Source organism: Drosophila albomicans, chromosome X (genome assembly GCF_009650485.2).
Source record: "Drosophila albomicans strain 15112-1751.03 chromosome X, ASM965048v2, whole genome shotgun sequence".
NCBI classification, from domain to species: domain Eukaryota; kingdom Metazoa; phylum Arthropoda; class Insecta; order Diptera; family Drosophilidae; genus Drosophila; species Drosophila albomicans.
The window spans coordinates 8812887-8826095 of NC_047627.2; positions in this window are offsets into that span (position 1 = coordinate 8812887).

Sequence of the window (13209 nt, forward strand, 5' to 3'; positions counted from 1 at the left end):
GAAATTGTTTGACATTCGACACACGCAACAAACCCAAATAAAAAGTTTTGTAATGGAATTCGCCAGGTAGCCACGAAGCATGGCTGAGGCTGAGGCTGAGTCTTGAGCAGGCAGGTAAAGCAAGCAATTTGCTCTACCCAATTTTGCCTCACAAAAGACTACATAAAATCATTAAAATGTCGGCTGGCATCTTTCGCTTATGTGTTGTGTATCTGCCAGTTAATTTAATTTATGCTGCACTTTCAGCCGTCGTATATTTTTTGGGCCTCCTCTGAGTCAGTGTGTGTGTGTTCAGTTTGTTGTTACTGTCGACCGCCATTAAAGGAAATGTGCATGCGAGAGTCCACCACAAAAGTTGCAAGCAACAAGGACGCGCCTCATCATCCTCATTCTCATCGTCGTGGCCCACGCATCAAAAGCACTCAAGTTGATTCTATTTGGCGGCGGCCAACAGTCGCTGAAGTCGTTGCCAATTGCAACTGTTGCACTTACCACATGCCACATGCCGCTTGCCTTAGCTCTCTGTTTGGGCAGACTTCCCCCCAAAACTCAACTCATGCTGATTATTTCTGGGCAAATCTACAAAATATGCAAATGTTCACCCACAATTTCGATTCGTTTTGCTTGCCAAACTTGCCAAATCCCAAATCTAAAAAAAAACAAGTAAGAAAGTTACAGTCGAGTGTGCTCGACAGTGAGATACCCGCTACTCATTTTGAATAAAGGCAAAATATTGCGGTATTATTTTCAAAATATACCGAATATACTGCAAAAATACTAAAATTATACCAAATTTTATATTTGGTATATCGATATAGTACCGCTTCCAAAATATATCGTAGACGGCACAATATACCAGATTGTCAGCCAAAGCAACTAAGACCCCTAGTAAGTAGGCGCTTTTGCCCATACAAAAGTATTTCTTTAATAACTTCGACAATTTTTATCTGATCGCAACCAAATCATAACTACTATAGTAATTATTGTATATACCAAAATTCGAAAATCTAGTTTTAAAACTACGCTTGTTATTCGATTTTTTTGATTTGCGTGGCAAAAATTTGAAACAAATTTGATCTGCGTGCAAACATAACAAATGCTGTCGAAAATGTCGAAATTAGAGCTCTATCTCTTATAGTCTCTGAGATCTAGGTGTTCATACGGATGGACGGACAGACGGACAGACGGACATGGCTAGATCGTCTCGGCTGTTGACGCTGTTCAAGAATATATATACTTTATAGGGTCGGAGATGCCTCCTTCTACCTGTTACATACATTTCCTGCCGGCATAAAGTTATAATACCCTTCTACCCTATGGGTAGCGGGTATAAAAAACAAGAAATAGAAAAATCAAAAGCCAAAATGCTAAAGTCAAAGTGTAAACAATGTGGAATGTCGAATGGCAACGGCAGCATCAACGACAAAGACGACAACGACAACGAGGCGCCCAATTGGCTATTGCCCAATTGCAACTTGTGCTGCTGCAATTTGCTAACTGACAACAACATTTACTTAGCCGTAATTGACAGTCACATCATCTTTAAGTGTTGACGTACAAAATACTTTTCTTGCACTTTGCTGATCAACGTTTTAATACATATGTAATAAGACAGATGTAAAGGTCAAATTTTTTTCAAGCAGCGCTGCTGACTAGCAAAAACTTTGTGGCGTTGTAAAAATACTTTTATTTTAGTTGTATAAATTTGACAGAGTTATGATGAAGTACGTACAAATACAACACAGAAACGATGGAGATATTTTTCGAGATATGGAGCAGTTACAACCGAAATATTATATATATATATATATATATATAAATATTAAATGTTTGTGATTTGACTTAAATATGTTGCAGATGCCCATTACGCAAACAAGCCAAAAAATTAATAAGCTAACAAAAAAACAGAAATTGTGAATATATGTTAAATGAAATACCAAAAAAGATATAGCAAAGAGGAGATATAAGAACGGTCCTTAGATGTTGAAGATAATGTACAAAGATATACATATATTTTATATGGTGGTAATATAGTAGTAAAATAGTCTTACAGAAATATCTTAAAGAAAAGTAGAAACGAATTTAGCGGTTGGGATTAGAAAAAAATATATTGGAGATGAAATGTTAGAAATATACCAGTTATCTTGTGAAGATCATCCTAAGGTCAAAAAGCCTTAAGAACTACAAAGGAAATACGGGCTAAACGTTCTGACTAAAAATATTTTTTTTTAAACATAGCTAGTAAGTAGAAGAGATAAAGTAAATATAGATATAATGTCGAGAAGTAACAAAGTAACGGTAATGATATGGCGGAAGTGCGCAAAAGATATGTCCGAACATATGGCGGAAATATTAAACTTGTGCAAACTTAATTCATTGCGCCATTTAATGTTGCCGATGAGGCTGCTTTCAGCTAGCAAAATGCATTGCAAACTCAACGTGGAACAATTAGATTTTATGGTTATTTTCACATGAAAGCATCAGCATGAAACGCATACCAAATTCATTAACTTGGCTATTTTTTTTATATTGGTGCATTTCCCTTTTAGTTGTGGTTGCTGTTGTCACAGTTGTTGCTGTTGCTATTATGGCTGCTTTCGCTGTTGGCGACAAAATGCATTTGGCGTGGTTTTGCGTCTCATTGTTGAGGCATGCCACACTTTTGAAACGCTACTAATAATTTATGGTTTATTGGCATTGTTTTATTTGCCCCAGCATTTGCATAATTGAAGAGCCAAAATGACCCAACGAGCTGACGATATGCATCGTTGGTTACAGTTCAACCAACGCACAAAAATTCGCACAATTTGCCTCAACGAGGATGAAGCGGAATTTTTGTGTTCAATTTTTTTTCCATTCTTTCTTAACTTTTGTGCATACACAATTTGAAAGTTACATCAATTTTTTTTGTTTTCGGCCACACGAAATTATAGATTGCTGTGCACCAAAAAAAAAAAAAAAAGAAGAATATACTTTTAAAATGCAAATATAAAGCGAAACTCAATTTCATATGCTCTAATAGCACGGCAATTAGAGCCAAGCGTCAGCGCCGATAAATTTCCCAGCAATGAATTCTGCGCGACGAAAACGAAGCGAATAGAGATGGTATTGCGGGTGAGTTAAGTGGTAAATTTAAATTAAGTGTCTAATTTAAAAATAACCAAAGCAAATACTAAATACCGATTTTTTAATAGTTCAATAATTGATATTCAAATTTGAAAATATAATGGCATTCAAAAAATAGTTTAAATTAATATCTAAATAATAATATATTCAGCTACTTATATTTGTAATAATATATTTAAAAAAATATTTAATTTGCATATCATTAAATAACAGCAATTTAACTTAATGTTGTGAATAAGACTAACAAAACAAATATATGAAAAAATAATACATTTATAACATACGATATTTTAAAAGCGAATAACAATAATAGATTCAGCTCAAAATTAAATACTTTGAGTAATTTATTTAATATTGATTTTATAAATTGAGCAAAACAAAATTCAAATAATATAGTCAGTCAGATAGTCAGTCTGTCAAAGCAGCAGTCGTTTTTTACCATACAAAATTATATCTTAAATAACTATACAATTTGTATCTGATTACAACTTTAGCTTACCAAATAATTTAAAGGAAATAAATGCACTAAAACAAAATAGCTATAATAAATTAAATATGAATACAAATAATATATTTAATAAATAATAATATTATAAAAAAAAATACTATTACATATCCCACCTCTTTACGATTCTAATTACGAAAACTTTCAACACTAAAGCATAGCAGAACAACTAAAGTTGACCAAATAATTTAAAGGAAATATATGCACTAAAATTCACATTGCAAAACTATTTTAAATTTGAATAAATACAATAAATAAATATATTACTATTAAAACAATTATTTATCTATCCCATCTCACTGCGATTCTAACATGGAATACTTTAATCGTGTCACGCGTGACTGAGCATACATACATCACTAACGCAGAGCAGAGCGAGGAAAGCTATCCAAATTATTTAAAGGTACCCACATTGCAATAATATTGTAAATACGAATGAATAAATTTAATAAATAATAATATCCCATCTGTTTACTATACTAATTCCGAATACTTTTATAGTGTCACGCGTGACACGAAAACTCACTAAACACACATCACTAAAAAGCAGAGCATGAGTTGCGCTTTACGTTTGCCCCCATATTTTACATGGTAGCGTCGTGCAATATGCAGAAGCTGCGAAATTGTAACGTTTTATGAAGTTAGAAGGCAAATGAAATGCACAAGCCAAATAATATATATTATGCTCGTAATCAGCATGTACATTGTACATTTCAATGTTGAAATTACCTTTTCAGAGAGAGCAAAAGAATGAAACGAAAAGAGTTATTGAAATATTAAAGCATTTTTACTTCTATAATATTATGATAAAATGTAATTCTAATGGATTTAATACTAATTAGTTGATCGCTTTAAAAACGTAAAAGGCAAATGCCATTTAACCCCATTTAGCTGATCAATTTGTTGGCCACGCAAAGTGCTAATGTTGTTGGCAGGCAGTCTTATTTGTATGCAGCATTGGCAAAAATTTAAATATTCAACGTATTTAACATAAATAATGCGGCACGCAGCTTAACGTGTATTTCACATCAAAACCTCATTAAAATTTCAGCGCTCAATGCTGAAAATAAAAAGGTGAATGCCAGTTAAAAGACAGAAAGAAAGAGAGAGAGAGAGGGCGAAGTGGGAAGGAGACGAGAAGTCGGAGAACATCAGCCAATACCTCCCATAATCAATCATTTGTATTGCAGGCACAACAGAGGAGGTGTGTGTGTATACACAGGTGTATGCGTGTGTGTGTGGTGTGTGTGCGGTATTTGTGTGTGTGCTTAAGCTCATTTGTAAAGCTTTTGCAGGCTACAAGGACAACGGGGCGTCCATACAGTAACTTGACTTTTTGACACTTTGTTGTTTGGCCTTGATTAATGCCAAAACGTTTGCACTCGTCGTCGTTGTTTGCCAATTTCTGATGTTTCTCTCTTTCTGCTGCATAACAAATCAAACAGCTGACAGTTGTCACTTGTCAAGCAGCAGCAGCAGCAACTGCAACAACTCGCAGACAAATTGCTAGCTCAAAAGCAAACAACGACTATTTATTAATAATTGTGCAAAAAAACAATATACAAAAATACAGCTCTTAACACGAATGTAATTAATTGGAAATGAATGCTTATTAATTTTCAGAGCATTACAAAACATTAACGTTGGCAGACACTTTAATGCTGATTTGCCATTTGATATTCATCATCGGCATTAAGCGTGCATTAAAATTGTATATTAATTCCCCAATGACCTCTTAAAAGCAGCCGCATTTAAGTGCAAATTCGAAAGCAAGCTTCAGTTCAACTTAAGCATGATTCATTGCCAATTTAAATCAATTTAAATTGCATTAAAGAACTTCAATCAATTTCGTGCATATTTTTTGTTTTTGCCTTTTACCTAATTGCTGCCACAAAACTTTTTGACAAAACCAGCTTTAAATAAATGCAAAATCCTTTTGCATATTTAAAAACAAAACTCTGTTCATTCGACCGCAACAACAACCAGAAAAAAACGGAAGCCAGATTGTTTTTTTTTTTTTTTTGTAATTCAAACATAATTTCAGCAGGTATATTTAATGCACTGCAGGGCAATTGCAAATCTGTTTCACTCTCACTCGAAGCTGCGCTCATTAGATATTCTGTTAGTTTGGCACAACTCATGCAAAAAACACGCAAATATTGTTGTGCTGCGAAATAGCGAACTTTAAACAATCGATAATATCTCATGTAGCTAGAAGTAACTAAAGAAAAAAGGGCTATAAAAGCAAAAGAGGTTGTCTGCCAGTTGTGAGTTCTCATTAGGCAACGAAATTACTTCATTCCCAGCCATGTGAGTTGAGTTGAGTTGAGTTTCTTGCGAAAGTAACCAGTTTTTATCTTTAGAAGTGTTGGCCTATTACCATTCGCCAAGTGTTAACAATGTAAGCAAGTTATTTACATGCTCGGCAAGACATTAGCTACATTGTTAGTTACACACTCACTTATTTATGGCACCCATTGGAGTTCTTCTTCAATTTTTAGCCATAAAACAGAAACAGAGAGAGGAAGCGAAAGAGCCTTGCAAATGGATTTTTACCTTTTTCACACTTTTTATGCAAAAACTTCAAGCCGAAACCAAAACACACATCAAATGAATTCATAGAGCAGGAGGAGAGAGAGAGTGAGACACATTTCAGTTTTTGTCGGTCACTCAATTCATAGTTTGTAATCCTCTTTCAACTAAGTCATAAATTAAACATAAAGTGCACTTTCCAAACTACAATAATGTTTGTATTTTTAAATTACATTTATTTTGTATATCATTTTAGAGCTCACATTGCAATCCAACGAAATTTAAATGAAATTAAACTATTATCACTTTGTTCTAGTCAAATTCAAGCAGTTTTTTTCAAGACTTTCTTTCTAACTTATTTTGCAACATTGAGTCCACGAATTAAGTCGTCTTTTAAATGCTTAATTGTCTTCCCAATTATCTCAGTCGAGCAATAATTTAACATTCTTTTAGCACGACACAAATCACGATAACCTCTAGATGTCACATCACGATTTCATCACTGCCCTGAAAGCAATAACAACATCAGCATCAGCAGCAATGACAACGACAACAATTCGTCCTTCAACATAATTATCTACTACGCACCTACACCCAGGCACACACACACACATACACACACACCCACACAAACTTAGTCATGGACCAAAACATAATCACAAACAAGACGTCTAGTAGAAAATTTTGTGTGCAGCGAGAATGCAACCCAAAATATATCCTAGAAATAAGGTTTTCAAACTAACATAAGTACAGCAATGTAAATAAGTAACAAGTAAGTAAGACAAATTAAACAATTGAAAAATTACAAAGTATTGTAAAGAAATAGAAGAAAATTATTATATAACTAATATAATAATACTATATCCTGTAATTATTTAAAAAATACATCAAACAATTCAAAAGCGGACAAAGTATTTAAAGAAATAGAAGAAATTATAACCTAACATAACAGCCATTTTTAGTTTTACCACAATGTAATAAATAATTTTTATTCGGAATATTTCAAAAATGTATTTGTTGTATACAATTAAGTTATTCCTTAATATAATAATAGACAAAATGAGGAAAATGTCGATGACCTTTTATGCAGGCAGTGTTTTAGAAATATTGTACGTTAGTGTTAATTTTAATTGTATCAAACCTTTCAAAAAAAATAAATAAAATGGGAAATATTTTTAATGAAATATTTGTAGCGGAAGAATTTTTGAAAGTAGTGCAATTTGTAATTCCGCTGCTGTACTTAAAGTACTTAATATTTCTATATCTATATATCTACATACTTGTATATTTGTCTTTGTTTGTGTAATCATCTGGCGAAAATGTGGCATACAACCTTATTTAAAGTGTCAAACATTTATTTATTTTGAATAAAAATAAATCTTGATTAGCAGTTTGATTAGATTTGGAATATGATTTTAAAGTTGTAATTCTGTCTGTGATAAGTAACAAAGTAAGTGATAATCACGAACAACCTTTACATATTTGTAAAATTGTTTTCAGCTTTGCTTTTATTCACTGTAAATAGTGTGGCACACTTTTCTAATGAATGTACTATCGTATTTATTTGCTATTTTAATTTTCCTAAATTATTTAAGAACTACACCAAAGCCAGGCAACTCTTTTTATAATTTATTGTTAAAGCCAATTTCAACACTCATTAAAATGTGAGTGGGTAACAATCAAGCGACCCACTTTGTGTACAGGGTATATTAGCAAATTCTATAGCCGCCACATTGGGGCCGTCGAGCACTTAGTTAGGCTAAAAGTGCTTCATTGTTTCCACCACTTGCCGGCACATTACAAGTGTATGTGTGTGTCTGTCGCTGTGTGTGTGTGTATGTGTTTGTGCGTTTATTAACATGTGACACGCATACACATGTATTTAAGAATTCCTCTCTCTCAATGCGTGCTTAAATCGCTTGGAACTTGTGCTACTGAAAACGAAAATGAAAATCTGCTCCATAAAATAAAAACAAAATACAACAACAGTTCCTTGGCTTGACTTGACTTGGCTTCCTGGCTTTAAACCGCCAGTCATTAGCACCTCTAAAGCCGAAAGCCGAAAGCCGAAAGTCGACAACTGAAAACTGCAATCTGAAAACTGTGAGCTGTGAACTATAAACCGTAAGCTGAAGACTGTAAAATGAATGGTGCCAAATGGCAGACCGCCAACAACAATAACAACAACAACAAGAACTACAACAAGACGAACAGCGGCATCAGCATTTTTACGCAAGACAAAAGGCTTGAACAAATTTTTTGTTGTAGTTTTTTAATTGCGTCACAGCAACAAGAACACAAAAATTTTGCAACAAAAGCGCAGTCAACAACAGTCAACGACAACAACATCAATAAAAATGAATGGAATAGTGAAAAGGCACAAATATAGTAGAGAATGAAAAGTGCAGCTGAATAAAAGCCACTTCAAAAAAAAAAAGTGAAAAGTCGTAGCATAATTGCTCGGACACTGCATATAAAAATGTTCAAGCAAATGACTTATTGTAATACCATTGTGCTGCAAACAATGCAAAACTTTTTGATAGAAATGCGTTGGGATAACAAACAAAAAATGTTTTTTAATCAAATTAACTTTCAATTAAGTTTGAAAATTCATTTAATTAAAACAATTAATATTTATGTGACTTAAGTGCATAAAAAATCGGTCACACATTTTTAAATTAATTAATACATTTATTTAAAGAATTTATCTTTCATAAATAACATACAAATTTAATTGTAGACTTAGACTTTTTAATAAGAATATTTCTTGTCAGCAAATAATATACATTACGTATACGCTCTATGTAACATTGCAGATATATAGAAATAATTTAAAATTCATTTATTTAATGCTTTGCATATGCTAAAATTTTAACTCTGCCTTACAGCAACTAATATATATACATACATATGTGTATACATTAAGTATACGCACCGTGCAACAATAAAGTACACATATCTATAGATACTTAGAAATAAAAAACAAATGATAAAAATAATACTTTAAATTGCATACTCCGATTTTTTGCAGTTGTAAACAAATGAACACTTTTCAGAAACAAATAATATACATTAGGTATACGTACCGTATAGCGATGAAATAAATACATCAATAAATATATAGAAATAACGTGAAATGAATACCTACAAATATTTTTAGCATTTGTTAAAATGAAAAGATTTACTTACGGAAAATAATATATATACATATAAGGTATACGCACCGTAACAATTTAAAAAATATATGTACAGATAGTATTAAAAAAATAAAAATTTAAGTATACGTATATTCCGTAAATAACAAAAATATAGTAAAAAAAAAATAAATAATACGTAACATTATGTTAATAATAATCAAATATCTTTATTCGTTTTTGTTTTTTAAGAATGTGATTATTTCTTCACAGCAATTATTATTAAGTATACGCTTAGTGTAACAATTTGAATATATTTTATTCACATTGATAAGACTATACACTTCTTTTTGCAGCAATTATAATAATAATAATTAAGTATACACACCGTGCAACAAACCAAACTAATTATTAAAGCATTTTAAAGGACAAATTTGACAACACTCTATGTATGTATGTGTATTTATTTCTGTGTTTCTTTGCACATTTAGGTGCTTGTAAACAACGTGTTGCGAACATAATTTGAGTAGCTTGCCGATGAGTATTTGTGCGGACTTTAAAAGCGCAAACTTGGTCAATTAATTTGGTAAAAAGACAAACAGAGGCGGTTGGCAACGAAGAACAACAATAACAACAATTTAGTTTTCAGCATTGCACTGCAGCAGCTGATGATGACGATGAGGAAGGAGAGTGAGAATGCTGATGATGATGAGGATGATGATGATGCGAATGAAATATGTGTGTGTGTGTGTGTGTGGTGCATTACTGCGGCGACAGTTCCTGTTGCGCACTGGACACACAGTCAGAGATAGAGAGAGAGAGAGAGAGAGAGAGAGAGAGAGAGAGAGAGAGAGAGAGAGAGAGAAAGAAATAAAGTCTTTGCCAGCGTTGTCGTCATTTGTTGCGAATCCGTTTTGCTTGAGTACCAAGCCACAACACAGCAGACAACACAGCACAGCAACTGGAGCAAAAGACAACAATACGCGAGACTCCGAGTGCGAAATACGAATAAATGGAACAACATTTTAGTGCTTAGCTCTGCTTGTCGCGTTGTTGTTGTCTCCGTTGTCTTCGGTTCTGTTCTGTTGTTGCCTTGTCTCGCCTCTCGACTATTCAATTTAATGCGCTTCAAACCACGCGCTTAGCTTTTTCTCTAAGCTCCATTACGCTGACGCCTTTGCAATCTCATTCTTCCATCTGCAACTGTATCTTCATCTCCATCTCTATCTGTATCTGCGTCTGTATCTGTATCTCATTGTGCCTCAGGCAGATCGGGGCTACGTGCCATGCATTTGTTAGTTTTTGGGCGCCAAAAGTAGTTGTGCCTCCAAAATGATTGCAACAACTATTTAGCTGTTGATAAGCCACGCTGCAAATTAAGTCAACTACAGTTACGTTAAGCATACGCAGCGTTGCATCAAGGATAGAATGAGAGAAATTAAAGAGCGCCGAGCGCCAAGTTTAATGACAATTGAAGCGCTGCCAAAAGCTAAACCCTCATGACATTTGACAAGGGCTTAAGGCAAGCGCCAGCTGTCGATGCTCTCGATGCTGCTTTTGTTTATGTATTTATGTGTGTGTGTGCGTGTGTGTGTGTGTGTAATGAATGAGGGGCGTGACAAAGCCCTTATGCCAAACAGAGTTGGCCATAAAAGCAAAGATGAATTTTATTGGGAACAATTGAGAGGCGCCCAACTTTATTGGCACATCATTTGTGCGCCATAGATGACCAGCGAAAGCATCTTACAACAGCAGGCACTCCTCTTCCCTTCCCCCTTCCCCTTCCTCCTCTCAGCCCCCTTCTTCTATGTATTGCCCCTTGGCCCCATCAAGAACGTTGCGTGCCATAAAGTCGCAATCAAGCCATCAGCAATCCGGCAACGCAACGGAAACTATCACTAACGGAAACGGAAATGCACACACGTACACACACACACACGCACGCACATACACGCACAGAAATGGCTGGCGAAATGATAAGCAGATAAACAAGAGACGAACGAGCTCAAAGCACAAAGCATAGGCCACTGCCACAAAACAAAACAAAACACAGCAAGAGCTTGTAATAAACACGCTAACAACCGTTGATCACCCAGCAGATACCCTGTAATTGCGCGTAGTACACTCAACAGCCTGTTGGCACTGGCATACCCAGCGTCAACAAATATTTTTCGCAGGGTACAACGGAGGATGGCAAATGCCAACCGGATGGGGCACTTAAGTTGGCAACAGTTTTGCGTTCGTTTTTGTTGCAATTGGTTCAACTGAATTGTGAGTTATAGCCCAAAAGATGTTGCAAATGGCATTGGACGATTTAACAACCCCTCCAATCAACACTCTAAAAGCACAGCTTATAGAGGAAAACTCTAAACCAAACAAAAATTGAAAGCTAAACTTGACTTCAAATGTTTTGCATTTTGGTGACAATTGTTTTTTTTTTTCGATTTTCGATTCTATTGATTTGCTATCACAAAAATCAATTGCTAATTCGTGTTTGTATTAAAACATCTTTGAAATTTGTTCCTTGATCTTATGTCACACTATTTCATTTAATTTTATAAATAAAGAAATAAAATTATGTGAAAGATTTTCAAAGGCATTTTTAAAAAGCAAATAACTAAAGTATAAACAAAAAAAAAGAAAAGAAACTAATAAATAAATTGGAAATTTAAAATGCAAAATAAATAAGAACAAATAATTTCGTGAAAGCTTTTAAAAGATATTCAAGAATATAATCGGAATATATATTTAAGAAGGAAAGCAATTATCTGAAAATTGAAACACAATATCTCTTCAATGAACTAATCAATTAAAGTAAACACTTAAGTAACTACCAAGACTTCGGCGTCCATTTAAACAATTTACAGCTCAATAAATCGTTTGAGTAATATTTTAAACGTTTAAACTTAAATTGCAAATGGAATTTGCAAATACTTTTACTTTGAAATCAGCAGAGAAACAACGCAAACTCATAGCATATGTAAGCATCGAATAAAGCTTTGTCGATGCATATTGAAAATTGTGCAGTTTGTTGCCAGTGGCAAATTTGTAAATTGTACAGAAATAACGACTAAAAGAAGCTATTGCAAACAGTTGCAAATTTGCTGCTGGCATTTAGCAATTAATGGAGTAGCAATAATAATAAAGTGTAAAAAGTGTTGCTTACTTTATTCGATTTTTTTTTTTGTTTTGAGGGAGGTTGAAGAGGTGAAAGCTGCTTTGGAGGCTAAAACGAACATAAGCCATTAAAAGGTGACAGTGTCGAGTTCAGAGAGAGAGAGAGACAGAGAGACAGAGAGAGGGAGAACAGAGTGAGAGGCAAATGGAGTAAGTGAAGCTGAAAACTGGCAGCAGGAGTCGTTGTGGTGTCGCATTTGGGCGCCAAAATAAACAAGGACCTTCGGAAAAAACAGCACACAGGGCAAATCTCGAAAGGCTTAGCTAATGACAATTTAAGGATTTTGTGATTTTGTTATTTACATAAATTTACTGTCAAACGCGGGCGTGAATGCCAAATACGCGCTGCGCTGCTGCCATTGCCATTGACATTGCCATTGACGCGTTCGCTTCACAGGAAAAAGGGCTAAAAGTGTTTTGCTTTTTTTTGAAGCCTCCGCCACAGTCGCCTAACATCATTAAATGCTATGCAAAAACCTAGAGTAGCAAAACAAAAAGTGTAGAACAACAACAGCAACAACAAATATATATGCAAATCAAAACTTTGACAGACGACTTACACTTTGTCTATAAGCAGCGGATTAGGAGTTGCTTATGCCAAATACTGCAATATAAGTAGTTACGACTTCTGCTGCCTTTTTGCGCATTTCTTTGAAACAATAACTGAAAAAACACTTGCTTACAGTTGAAAAAATAGTTTAGAATAGTAAAGAACTGTTTTGCGTAGTTCAAATA